General features: G+C 34.5%; 1 pseudogene; it reads right to left on the bottom strand.

Moving 5' to 3' along the window:
* Positions 1 to 16,088, bottom strand: part of LOC149549651 (importin subunit beta-1 pseudogene) — a 106,053-nt pseudogene extending 89,965 nt beyond the window's left edge.
* Positions 16,089 to 17,476: the final 1,388 nt, after the last annotated feature.

The raw sequence follows: 17,476 nt of genomic DNA on the forward strand, positions 1-17,476 counted from the left end.
TTGGAAGGATAGAAGGAGGATGTATGGTAGGTAAGTGTAGCCTTGAAAAGATTGCATAAGGGTAGGTGAGAAAGTGGTAAAGAACAACTTTAAGACACACATTGAAGGGTGATGGAATGATGGAGTAATCACAAATGAAATAATTTGAGGTTTTGATGTAGGAGGTGGAGGAAGTTGTTTGGAAGAAGATGTAGTGGAAGCCTTTGGAAGCTTGAACATCAACTTTCATTTGTTTTTAATCTTCAAGTCTTTCAAAAAAAATTGGGAACCCATATAACTTTTAATTTTTGTTTTCCTTTGGACACTTTAAAATGCATTTCTTCAATAATGTATTTAGGAACCCATATTGGCTTTGATTTTTTTCTTTGGTTAGTGGACCTTTGTGGTATTTTGAATATTTTTTCTTTCTTTGTATTCACATGTTGATTAGATAGGACATAGTGATTTTTATTTGTAAATTGATTCTTGTGTTTATGTTTATATTTTACATCCAAATTGTTTCCAAAAGACTTGGGATATATAGATGAATAAGGATGATCTGGAAGGTTTGGGTGGATGGATAGATGAACATTTTTTAAGGATGAATGCATTTTTAAATCTTGAGGCATGATGGGAGAAGAAAATAATGAGCTAGGACTGAAAGGTGTGGGAGATGGAGGAATATAAGGTCCCAATATAAGTGGAAGGTTTTAGCTTTTATGGATAAGGACCGAGAATGGATTTTGAAGATGCAAATGGATAATAGGTAGCGATATAAACATCTTTACATTGAGCAATATGGACAAGCCTACCAATAGGCTGATGATTAGCTTTGATAGGAGCCATATATTTGATAGGAACACTTGATGCTTGAGGGTATTTAGTCTTATGAAAAGGCTTAGGAGGAATGGAGGATTTATGAGGTGGATATGAAGATGTACTAGAAGGGGATGAGGGGATACTTTGAAATTGACAAATGTCTCTAGATAGTATAGGCAAGGAACCTTTTTCATGATTTTTAGTAAGCTCAATGGAAGTGGCATCTTGATCTTTCTTGAGAGATGAACAAGACATAGGACATGGAAGGATATGTTGTTTTGGAGATGGAGGGATAAAATCTTGGATATGTATGAAGGTATCTTGATCTTGATATTTATTAACACTTTTTCTTCATTTTTTTGACAATCCTCTTGCATGGAGCCACTTTTAAGGACAAGGTAGTATCTTGGGTTCACATTATGGGTTCTTGAAGAGATAGTGAAGGAATACTTGGAGTAGGTATTATAGGAATATAAACATCACATGAAGGTTTGGGATCTTTGGTTTTAGAAGTATTTTGTAGAATTTGATGATGAAAAAATTCATAGATCCCTGGATATCATGCATGCAAGTAACTTGTTACAAGGAAGAAAGAAAGGTAGACAGAGAGAAGGGTTTTCTTGATAAACAAGAAGATTGAATTTACTTGTGCAAAATAGAATGAATGAATTTATAATTGATCAATCCTTATGATGAAGATCAAAACCATAAAGGGGAAACCCTAAGAGGCAAATGATATTTAATAATTACTAATTAATTATTAAATGGAAATGCAAGGTGCATAAAGTGAAATCTTAAGAAGAGAGAAAAGGTAATTTAATGAATGAAATGAAATTAATGTTTTTCTCTAACATCCCCCTTAAGATGAGCAAAAATGTAGCTATGAACAATGCAAGGAAACTACAATTCTGAAAGCAAACTTGGGTTCTGACAAAAAGGCCTGATGAGGTATCTAATCACAATCAAATCTCTATGAAATAGAGAAACAAAGAAAACCTAGTGGGAAAAACCCTACTCAAAAAAGAGATAAAAAAGGATGCACAAATGAAATACCTCAAGAGAATTTCTCAAGACCATAAGTATAATGAAATCCCCCATGATAGAAGCTTGAGACTCAATAGCCCCCCCAGAATGGCATAACTCTAGTGTCGATAAACATATCAATGTGGTTCCAATTTGAATTAAATAAAGGTAGTAGACAAGGATGATAAAACCCATGTATGTAAGGTGTAGTTGGAAGTCCTAGTTGGTGCTCAAAGGAGAAAGCATGAGAATCCTAAAATGGAATCTCCAATAGAGGTGGGATAACATGTGTGTTGAATCTATCATCTAAGAGGAGATGTGTGTCCTTTGATATATCCTCAACAAATTTAGTAGGTGGCTGAATGACTGGAGCTACAATAGTGGGAAATGTTGAAGAATAATCATGTGTGAAAGATGGAATCTAAATAGGAGATGGAGGTGTAGAATTCAAAACACTAGTCTCAAGAATAATACACAACTTCAAATGACCTAACTTCACCTCAATCATCTCTTGTAAAGAAGGAGATCGAGTCTTTGATAGTGAACCAAAATGTGAAAGGTAATATAGGAAGGAAGCATGATCAACAGTCCCTACAGCAATAATATTACCTATCTCACTGTCTTTGATGTGCACTGAATCTTATGCAAACTCAATTGTCTTCCATGTCCCACTGCATGTAATTTGATAATAGAGAGAACGTTAGAGGACAAAGATGGAACACAAAGTACATCGTAAAATGTACCATCATCAATGTCAATAGAACCTTTCCCAGATACAATCATAAAAAAAAATTGTTCCCCATCAAAATATGTGGAGTAGGAGAAACCTCAAAAGAAGAGAACAAATCTTAAGAAGATGCCATATGGTGTGAAGCACCTGAATCTACTAACCATATAGAAGAATGAGGAATAGTAGTTGCACATAGTGCATGACCCTTTCCTATATCTTTACTATCTAATTGAAATGATGATGATGAAGAAGATCTATGAGAAGTAGGAGTATTAATGTTTCTCTTCTAAAGGAGAGCTGTCAAATCTGAAACCTGTTTGGCATAGCCATCTAACTTCTTATCATAACAATGTGACTCATCATGATTGAGCTTATTACAATAAGCACACTTCTGTCTTTCTAGCTTTGGTTTACCCCTCTTAGGAGGAAGTGACCTTGATGAACTATGAGTGCTAGAATCAATTTGAGACTCTATAGAATGTTTTTTTTGTGTCTTCTCCTTTGTCCCTAAAGATGGGTGAGCTACCAATGCATAAGTCCATGAGCCTGTGAGAGAATCTAATTGAGAGATCTTAGCTTTCTCTCAAGTCAAATGATCACAAAAAACCTCAAAGGATGGAATAGTAAATCTATTACCCAAAGAATCTTTGGTGGAATAGAAGGTAGAAGAAAAAAATACAAAGCTTAGAAAGAATCAGATAAATGCACCCAGTGTCAGTCTTGGTCTTCCCACAAGCCTACAATAAAGATCTCTATTGATTAAACTTCATCAAGAAGTCCTCAATGGAAGGGAAAAAATGGTACAAGAGAGGTAAGCTCTACATTAATCTAAAGTGTTGTGGACTCATTTACTATACCAAACAAGCCTTCAAGCTTGGTCCACATAGCTAGAGGGGTATTGCACCCATCAAGATGAAATTGTAGACTATTGGATACCTATAAAGAAATCAATCATATTGCCTCATCCATCTTGTTCCTATGTTGCATGACCTCAAAAGGCCTCTATAAAACTAGTTGCACTACATCTAGACAAGATCACAAACCTTTTAATCGGATAAGATGTGTCATCAAGGTCTTCCATGTGTGATAGTTATGAGGGGTTAGAAGTTCTAGACAAGAAGAGGTCTCAACCATTGTTTTAGAAGGTGTCAATTTTTTTTTTTAAATTCTCTAGTTTACTAATGTAAATAATAGAAAAAATAATACAAAACACCCCCCATAATAAAAAAAATTGAACCTCTACAACTAGAAGGAATCTATAAACAAGAAGAGAAAGAAAATAAAAACTTCAATTTAGAATAACATGTACTTTTGAGGAAAATTGATGAAAAATAGCAAATAATCTGAATAGGGCTAGAGAAGAGCTTTCCAGAACTTTTACTGGATGAAAAAATAGAGTTATAATGAACAAGTTATGCCCCTTAGAAGATGGAAGACATGAACGGACTTCAAGAACAAAAAAAGGTACCAAACTGGAAAAAAATCTAAAAAATAACTACATCATTGTCTCCTTCTTTGAACTTGTTGGTGTTTTAAACTACCAAGTAATAAAATACTTGATACCAAGATGGTGAAGAGCCAATTAGTCTAAGGAATAGCTATTTCCTATGCTTAGCTAAGAAGTCTTCAGATCTAAACCCAACTTCAGTAGAATAATATAGATTTTCTACTCTTTAGGTTCTACAAAACCAAGGCTAGTGCACTTGAGGAATGAAATGATTCAACACTTCATTCATTCAATGATATTCTATTACAATACTCATCCCCTAGAGCAGATGTTAGGTCATAATTCTTCTTATATTTACATCTAATTTTGGGTAACAACAACTAACTAAAACACAAATTAAATGTAATCAAGTATTGACTAGCTATGATACTCTTCATACATTTGAAATAAAACTAAATTTGATTTTAAGATTTTGCTTGATGCTTATACATGATCTCTTCATATGCAAATTGAAATAATTGATCAGTGCCTCATCCATTGGGATTCAAAGTCTACCCAACTATTTGACCTAATTAATTGTATTACAATCAATATTATTAGCAATTTCCTTCAAAAAAAACTCATTCTTATGCATATCCTTCTTACTATCTAGAAATCTTATCATATCACTGAAGCATTTAATTAATCCATTGAATTAAAAGCAATAGTGAATTGGCATATAACCCATTCTAGTTGCATTAAATTGAATAAGCTTTTTCCATACAACATCAAGATAACTAGTCAATAACAATGGCGACAAGATTTAGGGAAAACAGTTATTGTGATAGTTCATCTTTATATTAATTTCTTTGAAAATTATATAACATTGGAATAATACTCAAAACAACTCAAGACAGGACAACATGAGCTTTGAATGTTAGTGTATTCTTAGACTTGCAGAGAAAACACATCATAAAATTTGCATCAAGGAAACTAGACCTAATAAAACTAGAAAAAACTAAAAATTACACAATAGTTTGGACCCCTTAGTCTTGGAATCTCATTTATATAGTATGAGATGCAACAAGCTTCAGGCCTAGAGAGTACTGATAGTTCTCCTTAAGATAGAAAGATATTTACAAAAGTTATTGCCACAAAAGAGAAAAATTGGTGCAATAGAATGATTTGTATCATGACTATTCCTTTTATGAGGACCACATCTGTTGCACTTCTTTATTGATGAGGAATTTGTAATTGGCACTAATTATGATGCTTGTAATGGACCTAATTTTGGTACTTGATAGTTGAGCTTAACTTGTGGCTTCTCGTCCAAATCATCATGTACTGACAAACTAACATTCACACTTGATTCTCCTACTGCTAAGTCATTAGTTTGGACCTCTGTAATTGTTACTATAATTGATTATTGATCTTTGTCTTCTTCTGCTTTAACTGATGTATTAGTTTTTTGCAACTCATCTTGGTCCACCTCATCTTCATTAGTTTCACCAAGCACTAACTATTTTGAATGTACAAAATTTTCCATCCATTTGTTAAAAATTGTGTCATTTGGCAATCAAAACTCAATACCTCATGTTGCTTCTTCAAAACAAAATCTCCTAACTTATTTATTTCAATAAATTCTTCTCTAATAGAATCATAGAATATTTGAACTCTGACAAACTCCTCAGTTTTTTTTTTCCCACTTTGCATGACCCTCTTCATTTATAACCCTATTAATTCTAAAACATAATAAATCATCTAATTCTTTGGCCCATTCCTCCTTATCTTTTAATTTATCTATTTTCCTGACTGCATGGGGGAAAGTTCAAACTTTTTGGCAAGATATTTTGAGAAATGGATTATAATCCTCTTTTTCACTACAACCCTCTTATCATCAAGGTTAGATAGATCATTAGTCATTTCAAAGGTTTTTTCTATATGCTCACAAGATAGACTAATGATTGAAACACATAAAAGGGTGACATCCTTATCCCTGCTACCCCATTTACTCATAATGGGATTCAAAGAATCCTCACCACCTTTTATGTCATTCCACATATCAATTATTTTCACCAATTTTTCATAGAATGTGGGCTAGTTAATCTTATCTACCAGACATAAGATTGTTTTTATGATTTTTTCCTCATATAGGTCATTTAACTCCACATGTAATGCCCAAAGTTTAATCTTCTCCTCTTCAAACTCCTCAAATGTATAAAATTATGGTCTCTATGGAGCATCTAGTAGCTCTACAAGAGGATTTGACTTAATGGGCTTAGTTGGAGGATGAGTATAAGCAATCCTTGGTTGGTTGGATTCTAGCACCTTTCTCTTTCCAATTTTCTTATCCAGTTGGGCCACCTAAGCTTCCATCTGATGTATCCTATTTCCTCTCTCCTCATATGCTTTCAACATCTCTTCAAATTTAGCATTGAGCTCCAAGAATTTTTTTTGTCTTTCACAACAACAACAACTCCAAAGTCCACCATTTCTTTGGTAATTCTGGATAAATTTTCGCTATCCACCTCTTTTGTTCTATAGACCATGAAGTTGCCTGTATGCTTAACATCTAAAACTTCTTGTATCTTGGTCTTATCCCTTTTCTCAATGGACCATATCACCAATGCTTGGTGATCATCACTATATTTCAATCCCTTATGTCCTTGCAAGACCTCTTCCTTAGTTTTAAACTGAGTATCTTTTTCTTTTCTTACAACATCAAAAATCATAGCATTGGCAATGTCCCATTTAGGTAAAATCAAAATTCCTAAATCCTTCAACAATTGTCTTCCCCCTTCAAGGTTATTTGTGCAAAATCTTTCATAAAAATAGCTTTGACTTCATCTTCAATTTCATATTCATTTTTGTTAGGTTGCTATGCTTTGATTAGTTTACACTTAACCTCAAAATTGTCAATATTTCTCCTCCATAAGAATTAAGAAAATTCCTTAGAAGCCTATCCTATTATAGGATCTATTTCCTTACCTTTGTAATCTCCCACAGTGAGAGCTAGTGTTGGCATAGGAGGTTCCTTAGGTGCTCCTTCTTCTATATCTGTAGTTGTAACAACTATGTCCCTCTCCTCTCCTATTTGTCTCAGTTGTTCTCTCAAGGATACTTCATCATCTATCTTGAGTAGGGTCTGGGTAGGTGAATATACTTCAACCCTAGAAGGTGATCCATGCTCCAATTTTTGTCTCTTAGGTGCATGTGTAGTAGGTGGGCTTTCAGAATGTGATTTTTATATAGAGGAACATGTTGTACACTCCTAGCCACTATGTACCTGACTCTTTTCTATAATTTATATTGCCCTAGGTTCAAAATCATTTTACTTTCCCATCTCCTCCACCTCAATGTCCTTGTTAGGGTATGCTTATGTCATAATTTCTTTCTTTACATTTAGAGTTTGCGTAATCCTAGAAAAATTATCCATCAACATATCTACTTTCATACCCTAATATTTTCTATCAACTAGGGGATCATAATCTGGCTCAAAAGCATTTATAAAATCTAAGACTTTGTTGTATACTTTCCATTTTTCCTTCTTAAGCTCATGTTCTTGTAATGAGAATTTATTTCTAACTATGTCCTCCAAAAAGTATACCATTTACTTATGAGCTTTAGCCTTTGTTCTTTCTATGAAGAGGTCATAAAATCCCCCTGAATCGATAAAATGGGCATGGGATTGAGCCATTTGATATGTGTCTAAAAATTTCTCCAAATTCCTCCATCCTTTCTTAACAAAAACAAAGTTGTGAATAATAGTAAGTTGGGAAAAGAAAGTACCTTTAGATTTTTCCAATAGTTCTCTTTCTCCCACTAATCCCATCTACCATAGAAGCTTGAAAATTCCTACTTTTAAAGGCATTTGATAAGGTAACACATGTGGTTTTCCTAGAACCATAAACTCTAAAAATTGTAGATACTGCATATGGGCTAATGTCTCCCCAGTTATGACTCACCATAAACCCTTTAGAATGATCTTTTGGTCTAATCAACTCTAGTAGGGGCCATGGTATTCTAGGGCTATCCCTTATTAACAACATTCTAAGTCTAGAAGCAAAATACCTATCAAATCTAACAAAATTGGCATCAATCACCTCCCACATTATATTTGTACTCCATAATTTGATAGGGAGATTTTCTTGATCTCTTTCCAATTCCAACTTCATTTCTTTAGAGAAAAAGGTAACTTCCTTATACAAGGATATGTACATCAGCGTGGAGTATCAGCAGAAGGCTTATCAACTTTAGCCTTTACAATTCCTATTAATCCAATATGAATCTCTTCTACCAAGATAGTAGCAAATTCAAAGATAGAACTCATACCATATCGAAAGGATTGAGCAATAATGAAAACAATGAAGCCTAGGATGTGGTCTATGCCAAAGATTTTGTAGAGAGAGAAATACAATGCATGTGCTCTAGGGTTGAAATATTTTTTCAACAAAGGCTTTGGAGTGTTTGGTGTATCTAGGGGCAATGATCAAATTATGAAAAAATGCTCTGACAATGTTCTTCCCATTAGATATACTATCTGTGCATCACACCTAGCTTGGAGGTCTTCCATGTCTATATTTTCATGGACTGCATGGTTAGGGTTTAACTTAAAAACCTCTCTAATAAATTTTGGTGAAAACCTAAAAATATTGTCACTAGCATGATTCTTCACAATCCTGGTAATTGGATCATATTTCTTTGCCATCATTGCAAGTAAATCATCATCAAAGAAAACTCTTAGGATAATTAATTTTCCTATGTCAAATTCTCATACATTATTCAAGGGAGTATCTAATCTTCTTTTTGCAAAACATTTTTAGAAAAGCCCTATATCTTCCAACAAACACTTCAGCATCCCTCAACTAATTTTCTTTGTCATAAAAACCCTCACTGATCACTAACCTAGGGTTCTTTAAAATAAACTCTTTCCACCTAGAAAGCTCATTCATAGATTGTGACATTTTCTCTGAGAAATCATCATGCACAACTCTTTTTAAATAATCTACCTTCCCTAAAAATCCCTTCATGGAGCCATGTTTGAAAATTATTCTACTACAAATAGAACTTCTCAATTTTCCAGAAGCCCAAAAGACTCACCTAATTTTCTTGTTTTTCTCCTCTAAAAATCACTTAGCAGTATATGAAAACCCTTGGAAATTTTTTCTTTAAGCTCTGAAAATACTTTCTTTGTGAGAATTCTGCAACCTTACTATTCAATAATAGAAAATCAGACTTCTTGTTGCCAAATTAACTTTGCACAAAACAACATTGATCAGAATTAATGTTTCAACAGTCATATTTTGTGTCACATTGTGAAATTTGAAACTCCATCATCAATCTTCAAGAATTAGATGAATTAGCTTGAAACTCAAAAGATTGTGTTAGCTTTTAAAGAAATTGGACATGCATCAAGAAGGCACTTCCCCACATTTGCTAAATTTTGAGTAGTTTAAAATTGTGGGAAAGCATTGATTGTCGATCTTTCTGAGATTGACAATCATGAAAACCCTTGGAATTTTCTATGTTTTCTTTAAATATTTTGGGCCCACTAATACAATCACCCTCTAGCTCAATAAATACGTAGACCACTCAACAATCGGTGTAAGCCATTTCAACATGCATTCCAACTCATCATGACTAGGCAACCTTTTGAGTGACTAGCCCCACTTGTCCACATGTCAATCAAGTGCTTCCCCACTTTTGTTAACTATCAGACATATCCATAAAGTGGGAAAGTGTTATCCATTGATCTTTAAATGATCGACAGTCCCATAAGATATGCCCTAATCACAATCTAGTTAGCAATAATAACCAATAAAATGAGTTACCTTTTTCAGTGTATCCTGACATTTTTCAATGATTCCAACACCTTTTCAAACCAGGGGCCCATGACCTCACCAAGTACACATGTCACCAAGGCACTTTCCCACATTTCATAAACCTCACACATCCTCACATTGCAGGGAAGTGCTCACCATAGATCTTCACAAGATTGATGGTGTGATGTTGCATCACTTAAAAGTAATCCCATTGCTTAGTTTGTCCAATGAAATAGCCCAAATTTTCTAGCATGTCCTGACATACATCTGACAGCTCTAAATGTGTTCTGACACATCCATTTTTTTTTGGCTCATTAAGGAACTATCATCACCAAGGGCTATGTCTCATGCAGACACTTCCCTACATTTGCTAAAGTTCAGGCAAGTTCATAATGCAAGAAAGCACTCATCATTGATCTTCCTTTGATTAACAACTCACAAAAGAAAACCCCACAAAGGTTAAAAATACTTTGAAGAACACTAAGGAATTAACATAAGGTTAAAACCACAGATAAAACAAAGTTTAATGAGCAAAAGATATATTTCTTTGGTAAAGTAATAAAATAAATACAGGATAAAGTAAAAAGAGGACCTTAAAATGATAAGCTTCCCACGCAATTTTAAAATAATACTTTCCTAAGTCTTTGAAATCTAGGGCAAAATGGTAATTGTTTCATAAAATTTTAAAAATATTTAATCGAGGGTTTTTAACCCACCTTACCTTTAAGATGTTAGAACACTGAGTTATCACAATAAAATGCAACAAAATGATGAAAGATGGAAAACTAGGCCAATAGAACCATATTTTTAATGCTTCTTTTGGATTGAAAAAAGACCCATGTATGCTCAAGATATCACAAAAAAACCAACAGTGCCTCTAGAAGACAAAGAAAACCAAATTCTTGATGTTTGAATGGCCGTCAAATTTTAGCTTCTATAAAGATGACATCAACATTGTGCATATGTTAGTGACTATACCAGTGATGTTAGTGATTGTACCGCTGATATAAATAACTGTACCACTGATGTTAACACTTTTAAAGTGCTTTTTGACTTTGTCTTTTTGCATTTCTTTTTTTCAAACCTTTTGCATGGGCCCTTTTTTGAAAAAAAAAATTCCAATGTCTTTTTTATTAAAAAAAAAGATTTAAATTTTTTTTTTTGACAAATAGTCCTTTTCTATTGATAAATTAATATACTAGTTACAAATTCACAAAAAAGGGGTTAGGGGATACAAGATCACCCCATGAGAGTTCACATAGCTGAAGCCAAAATCAACAACTATTCATCAAAAAGAACATTTAAGCAACCCTCAAGTTGTTAGAGTAGTGCCAACTGACGAAAGTGGTTCATCTCGATCATTAAAACCCAAGTCATCTCTGGTGATTGGCAGGAGAACTAAGAATAGTCTAGTCATCAATAATGTCATCAACAACCTTATCTTTATCTTTCTCCTCTATCCACGGTGGAGAGATAGCCAAGTTTAGGTAGAAAGGCCACTTGCTAGAAGCAATAGGAAGGGGAGCCATAGGACTCAAGGACCAACCAGAGTCATGATGAGGCAGAGATGCTAAGTAGCAACGCCAACCATCATTGCCAACACTAGGAGAGTAGTGGTAAGCAGCTATTATCACAAAAGTTTGTATCCTTGTCCAAATTTTTTACCTAAGGACAATCTTGTGAAACATGGAAACAACCTCCAAGCTATGGGACTTGAACTATGAGGTTGAGTCTTCGGAGAAGGTCAGCTTCCTTTGCTATTAGGATGCACTTAAGTACGCTTGAGAAGAAAAGGGAGAAAGAGATGCAAGATACAAAATCTACCTAATCTATTCTAAGGAGGTGATGCACCAAAATAGAGTGATCAAACCAATCTCTGCCCATATATGCACTTTTGAACCATCATAACACCAGAGATATACACATCCAAACTTGTTTTAATCTAACAATCACATGGAGATCAAAAAACCCAAATAAATGTTGTAAGGAAAATGAGATTCACTTATATATCATTCATAGGCCAGAGAGATACAATCATGCAAAATTGAAAATATCCACAATACACCAATGAGAGGCAAATAGGTCTTGCACTACACATTAATAACTAAAGGAGATAAGGTAGAATGTTATATAGTTCAGAGGCAAAGGGGATTTATAGTGACAAGCCAGAGCAATGCCAAAGAAAAAGAGAAGTTTTGACCCCTACAAAATTTACAAAATTTTCCTTTATAGCTCAAGAATAACTAAGATATTTTTTGCCCTAAACCAAACTCAACCACTACACCTAGCAGTTACTGCAAATCCAAAATAAAATCTGATCATGGAACAACTCCAGATGTAACAATAATAGGAAGAAACCAAAAAATCAATGTATCCAGCCATAAGAGATCAAATCCAAAAAATTTGATCATTAAATGTAATAAAGAAGCATGAAGATGCATTAATGCCATGGAACAATCCCCAAAATTTCAGTTTTCCTTGAAGAAATGATCCTTGCAACTTGCCATGATTGCAACAAATAAGTTTGCACTGCTTTCAAAGAAAATGCGAAATGGGATAACACGCAAGTTAATGTGCTATGAAAATTACAGAATGACCATGTGGAAAATATCTAACCTACTCAAATTATGTATGAACCATTGATGTAGATCTTCTTTTGAATATGGATGGTTCAGATGTTGCAAAAATATCCCCAACTGATGAATAAAACACAACCATAGATCAAAGTCTTCCTTTATAACCATAAACAGTTGAAATGCACTCATAAATATCCAAAAAAGCCCCAAGATCTAATGGCCATCATATCTTTGCAAAAGAAAAAAGGAAGCAATGCAAAAATATGACCATTGTTCGATTAAAAGCAACCCAACATAAGAAGGATCAACCATGTGGCATGCAATAGTTGGTCAACACATTTTTTAAATGTTAAGTTGAAGAGACAACAACAATTATGGTTAATGCAAAATGTTAACCCTGGCATAAAATGCATGTTAACCTGCAACTCAACACATGAAGGAAAAATGAGCCAACTTGGTCAATGAAGGGACTAAACTAGCTCGGCACATGAAGGAATTGAACTAGCTTAGCATATGAGGGACCCAAGTTAACATGAGATGTTAACCCAACCGAAAAGTGTGTTAATGCATATCAAAGAATCCAACCCATTGAAGATTTCTTAGATCGGTTATCAATGATGGGCAAAATGTGGGCCAAAAATGGCCAACATTCTTGGTGACATGGAGGGGATGCTTGCCTATTAAGCATAGACTAGTGGCCTTAAGCAATCCATTGGGCATATAGTCACTACCAAGAATTGATGTGTTATCCCACCTATGATGAGCAAAAAATTTGCAACCAACAAAGAACAAAAAACCTCCATGGGGTTCCAAAAATCTCATAACAACTCTAGAAAAAGGAGTAAATGTGCTCGTGCACTTCTTGGAAAGTAGGAGCAAATAGAAAGAAGACTAAACTACTTATGTACATGGAAACTTTAACCTTCATCAGAAGCATGGTTTGAGATGTATTCCATTTACTGGAACATGCAAAATTTCACCATTAGTCATACTTAACTAGAAAGCATTGGCCTACTTGCAATTGATAATCACATAGGGACCACTCCGTAGTGCATCAAATTTTGAGTGCCTCCTTGGTTTTTCCCTATTAGCATTCCATTTTAGCACAAGATCACCCTCTCTAAAAATTTTGAACTTAGCCTTCCTATCAAAGGACTTCTTCACCTATTGTTGATGTGCTCCCAAAATCTGTATGGTCTAATTTCTTTTCTCTTCTAACTCCATCAGTTCTACTATTCTTATAGACATAACATCATCTTCAATCAGTTCTAATTGATGGGCTAGTTCAAGAGTAGGAAATTCCAATGAAATAGGAAGCCTAGCTTCTTTGCCATATACCAACATAAAAAGAGAATTTCCTATGGCTCTTTTAGGTGTTATTATGTCAGCCCCGAGTGCTTTTTTTAACTTCTAATGCAAACATCTCTAATTATCTTCTATAATCCTTTTCATAATCCTAATTAGATTAATGTTGGAAGACTCAACTAATCCATTTCCCTAAGGATAGTAGTTGGAGGATGTGCTCAAGTAGATATTATGATCAACTGCCCATGCACAAATCTGAGCTCCAACAAAAGGTTTTGCATTATTTAAAATAATGGTTGAAGGGGCACCAAACCTAGTTACAATTCCATCAAGGAATTCAACAACTAAAGATTATGTAGCATCCTTTAATGTAATTTCCTCTATCCATTTGGTGAAGTAATCTATAGTAGCTAGAATCCATTTATGACCAGAGCTAGAAGGAGGACTGATGGGGATTGTGAAATCTAATCCCTATTGAGCAAAAGGTTGATTGACTTGAACAAGGTGGGGAGGAAAAGCTGCAAGTTTTCATTTACCAGAAAAGAAAGCACATTTTTTGCAATTTCTCACATGTCTATGAAAATCATGGAACAAGGATGGCCAGTAGTAACCAACTCTCATTAACTTCATGGTAGTTGTTCTTACTAAAAAATGGCCAGCATCAGGACCATCATGGAGCTCTTTGATTATTCTTTTAGCTTGGTCCATATCAATGCATCTTAATAGGGCTCCATTGAAATCCCTCCTAAAAAGGATACCATCAACTATGGCATAAGGAATTGATTACAACCTATACTATCTTCTTTTAGTTCTATCCAATCCCTAAGGATATTCGTTGCATGATAAGAAATTCATCATATCATCCATCCAATTGCTTAGATTATCATTTCTTGCCTCTTGTTGTTCAGTTAGTATTATAGCAACTTCCTCATTTGATTCCTGAGATGAGATCATCTTGCACAATCCTTTCCCTCTTACCAACTTGGTGATCTAGATGTCAACATCATGTTCCATCACCTTAGTGACCCATCTAGTTCTCTTCTCACTAATGTTTTTGTCAAAATAAAGTTCTTCACACTTGCATGAGGTACTAGCAAATGGATCCTATTGTATGATAGAAGGTGTCTAAACTTATTCAAAGCTCTTATAATTGCAAGGGATTGCTTCTCCACATAGCTATATTTGTCTTCATATTCTTTAAGCCCTTCACTAAAGAAGGTTGTGGGTTGTTCTTCATCCTTATCATTTTCCTGAGTCAAGACAATAGAAATGCTTGACTCACCACCTAAGGTATAAAGAATGAAATCCTTTCCAAAATTTGGATTAATGAGAGTGGGGGCTAAGGCTATGGCTACCTTGATCTCTTCAAAACTTTTTTTCCCTTCCTTGGTCCATGCAAAGACCATATTCTTCTTGAGAATAGTTGTAAGGGGTTTCACCATGATAGCAAGATTAGGAATAAATCTTCTCACAAAATTTATCCTACCAAGAAAACTTTGTAGCCCTTTCATATGTTTAGGAAGAGAGAGAGCAAGTATTACCTTAGTTCTCTTTGAATCAATGGTTAAACCATCTTTAGATACAATGTGTCCTAACAATTTTCCTTTATTAGTGGCAAACACACACTTTCTTGGATTTAAGGACACACCAAACTCTCTACATTTTATAAACACCTGTCTAAGATGGCTAAAATGATTTTTCATGCTCCTAGAATATACTATAATATCATCAAGATAGACTAATACAAATTTTTCAATCATATTCTTGAAGGCCATCTCCATTTCCTTCTAAAAAGTGGCACCTAAATTAGTCAATCCAAAAGGTATTTTACTGTAAGCATAGGTGCCCCACTTTATGGTGAATGTAGTCTTGTATCTATCAGCCTCCTAGACCAGTACTTGGTTATAACCAAAGAATCTATTAAGAAATTAGAACCTCTCAAAACTACTAACCTTAGATAATATTTGTTCCATGGAAGGGAGGGGATGATGATCCTTAAGGGAAGCTTGGTTAAGGTCCCTAAAATCCACACACAATCTAATTTCTCCATTCTTCTTCCTAGTAGGGATAAGGTTTTCTACCCATGATGAGTTCTTGGTAGGGAAAATTATATTGGCCTCAATCAATTTAGATAGCTCTTTTCTCATCAAGGGTTCCATTTTAGGATTCACTGGCCTCTGTCTTTGTCTTACAAGTTTGACATTATCAATTAAATCTATATGTTGAAACAAAATTGGTTCAAAGCCCTTCAAATCATCATATGTCCAAGCAAATACATCATTAAAGTCTTGACATAGATTAATGAAACTTTCTTGTTTAATTTTTGAACATACCTTTCCCATGTTTAAGGATCTTCCATCAGTAACCGTGACTGGTGTGTGATCATCCCTGCTTGCAGCAAGGTTCATGTTTCTATATCTTTCTTGGTCATTAGGATTAAAGACACTTTCTAAGGTAATAAGACCCCAACTTGTTGGAACTAAGATTAATGATCTAATCACCATACTAATCCTATAGTCTTGACTAGTTTCTATCTAAAAAATCTACTTCATTCTGCAAGAAGCTTACAATTTTTTCATCAGATTCAAAAATTTGCTAATTGGTGTTGTTGTCCATGATAGCAGGCCTAATCACCACCTTAATCTATTGCTTCTTTTTAGCTTCAAGGTTCTTTGGCACATCATAAGATGCACCCATTGCTGCAAGTCTATCAGCATATCTATTTTCTTTTCTAGGGATACTTTGAATATTAAATACATTGAAACTTTTAAGAAAATCCCATACTCTATGTCTATAAGACTTGAGAAAACCATTCTCGATGATATTTTGATTTCTCACTTGATTAACCACAAACTCACTATCTCCATATACACTTAAGGCTTGAATTCCTCTTTTTTGAGTAAGTAGAAGACCCTGAATCAAGGATTCATACTCAGCCACATTATTAGTACAACTAAATTGGAGCCTAAAGGAGAAGTAGTGCCTTTCTTGTGTAGGAGAAATCAACATCACACTAGCCCCTAATCCATTTTTGTTTCTTGATCCATCAAAGTATATGCTCCATATTCCACTCATATCATCTTTGGTCTTTATAAGGGTAGGAACAAGAGCGTCCTTTTCTGATATACAATATGTACCAAGGCTTGTCTCAAGGGTTATTGATATAGGATCAAATTGGTATGCATTAGCCCATTCATCTAAGAGAAAGTCAAGTATCTCTACTAGAGAAGTATCAGGCTCATTTACTATGTCTCTTTCCTCTTTTTCATAGATGGTGCAATTCATATTTATGGGGCTAGGTGTATAGGACTTAGTGTGATGTAGGGATAAAGGTTCTACTCTTATTGAAGCCTTGGTTCCATATATTTTTTCCAAAAAACATGTATGACCAATCAGAAGATATATAGCCACCTATTTGGACAATGAAATCTCTTGAAAGATAGATAACAAAGTGTGGCTTGACTTTAGAAATTGATATATCTTGGACTATAGTATAACCAAGACATGCATGTAGGGCCATTTCCACATTCCTAAGGATTCCTATAGTCTTGATAGTACTACCATTTAGTTGTAATACATCCCTAATAATGGGCTCATATTTCATTTCTAAAGCATCATCAACACACTTGGGCATCACTGAACTACTAGCCCCTGAATCAATCATGCAATTGTGGACTAGCTTATCTCCTATAATCAAAGAAACATAAAATGGAGGAGGTCTAACCTTTTTACTTGTTTCTACCTCCCTTGATGGTTGTATTAGAATTGTGGCACTTTCTTCTCTTGATGGTTGATT

The sequence above is a fragment of the Cupressus sempervirens genome, chromosome 7 (assembly GCF_028749045.1).
Source record: "Cupressus sempervirens isolate cs-2001-9-10 chromosome 7, ASM2874904v1, whole genome shotgun sequence".
NCBI classification, from domain to species: domain Eukaryota; kingdom Viridiplantae; phylum Streptophyta; class Pinopsida; order Cupressales; family Cupressaceae; genus Cupressus; species Cupressus sempervirens.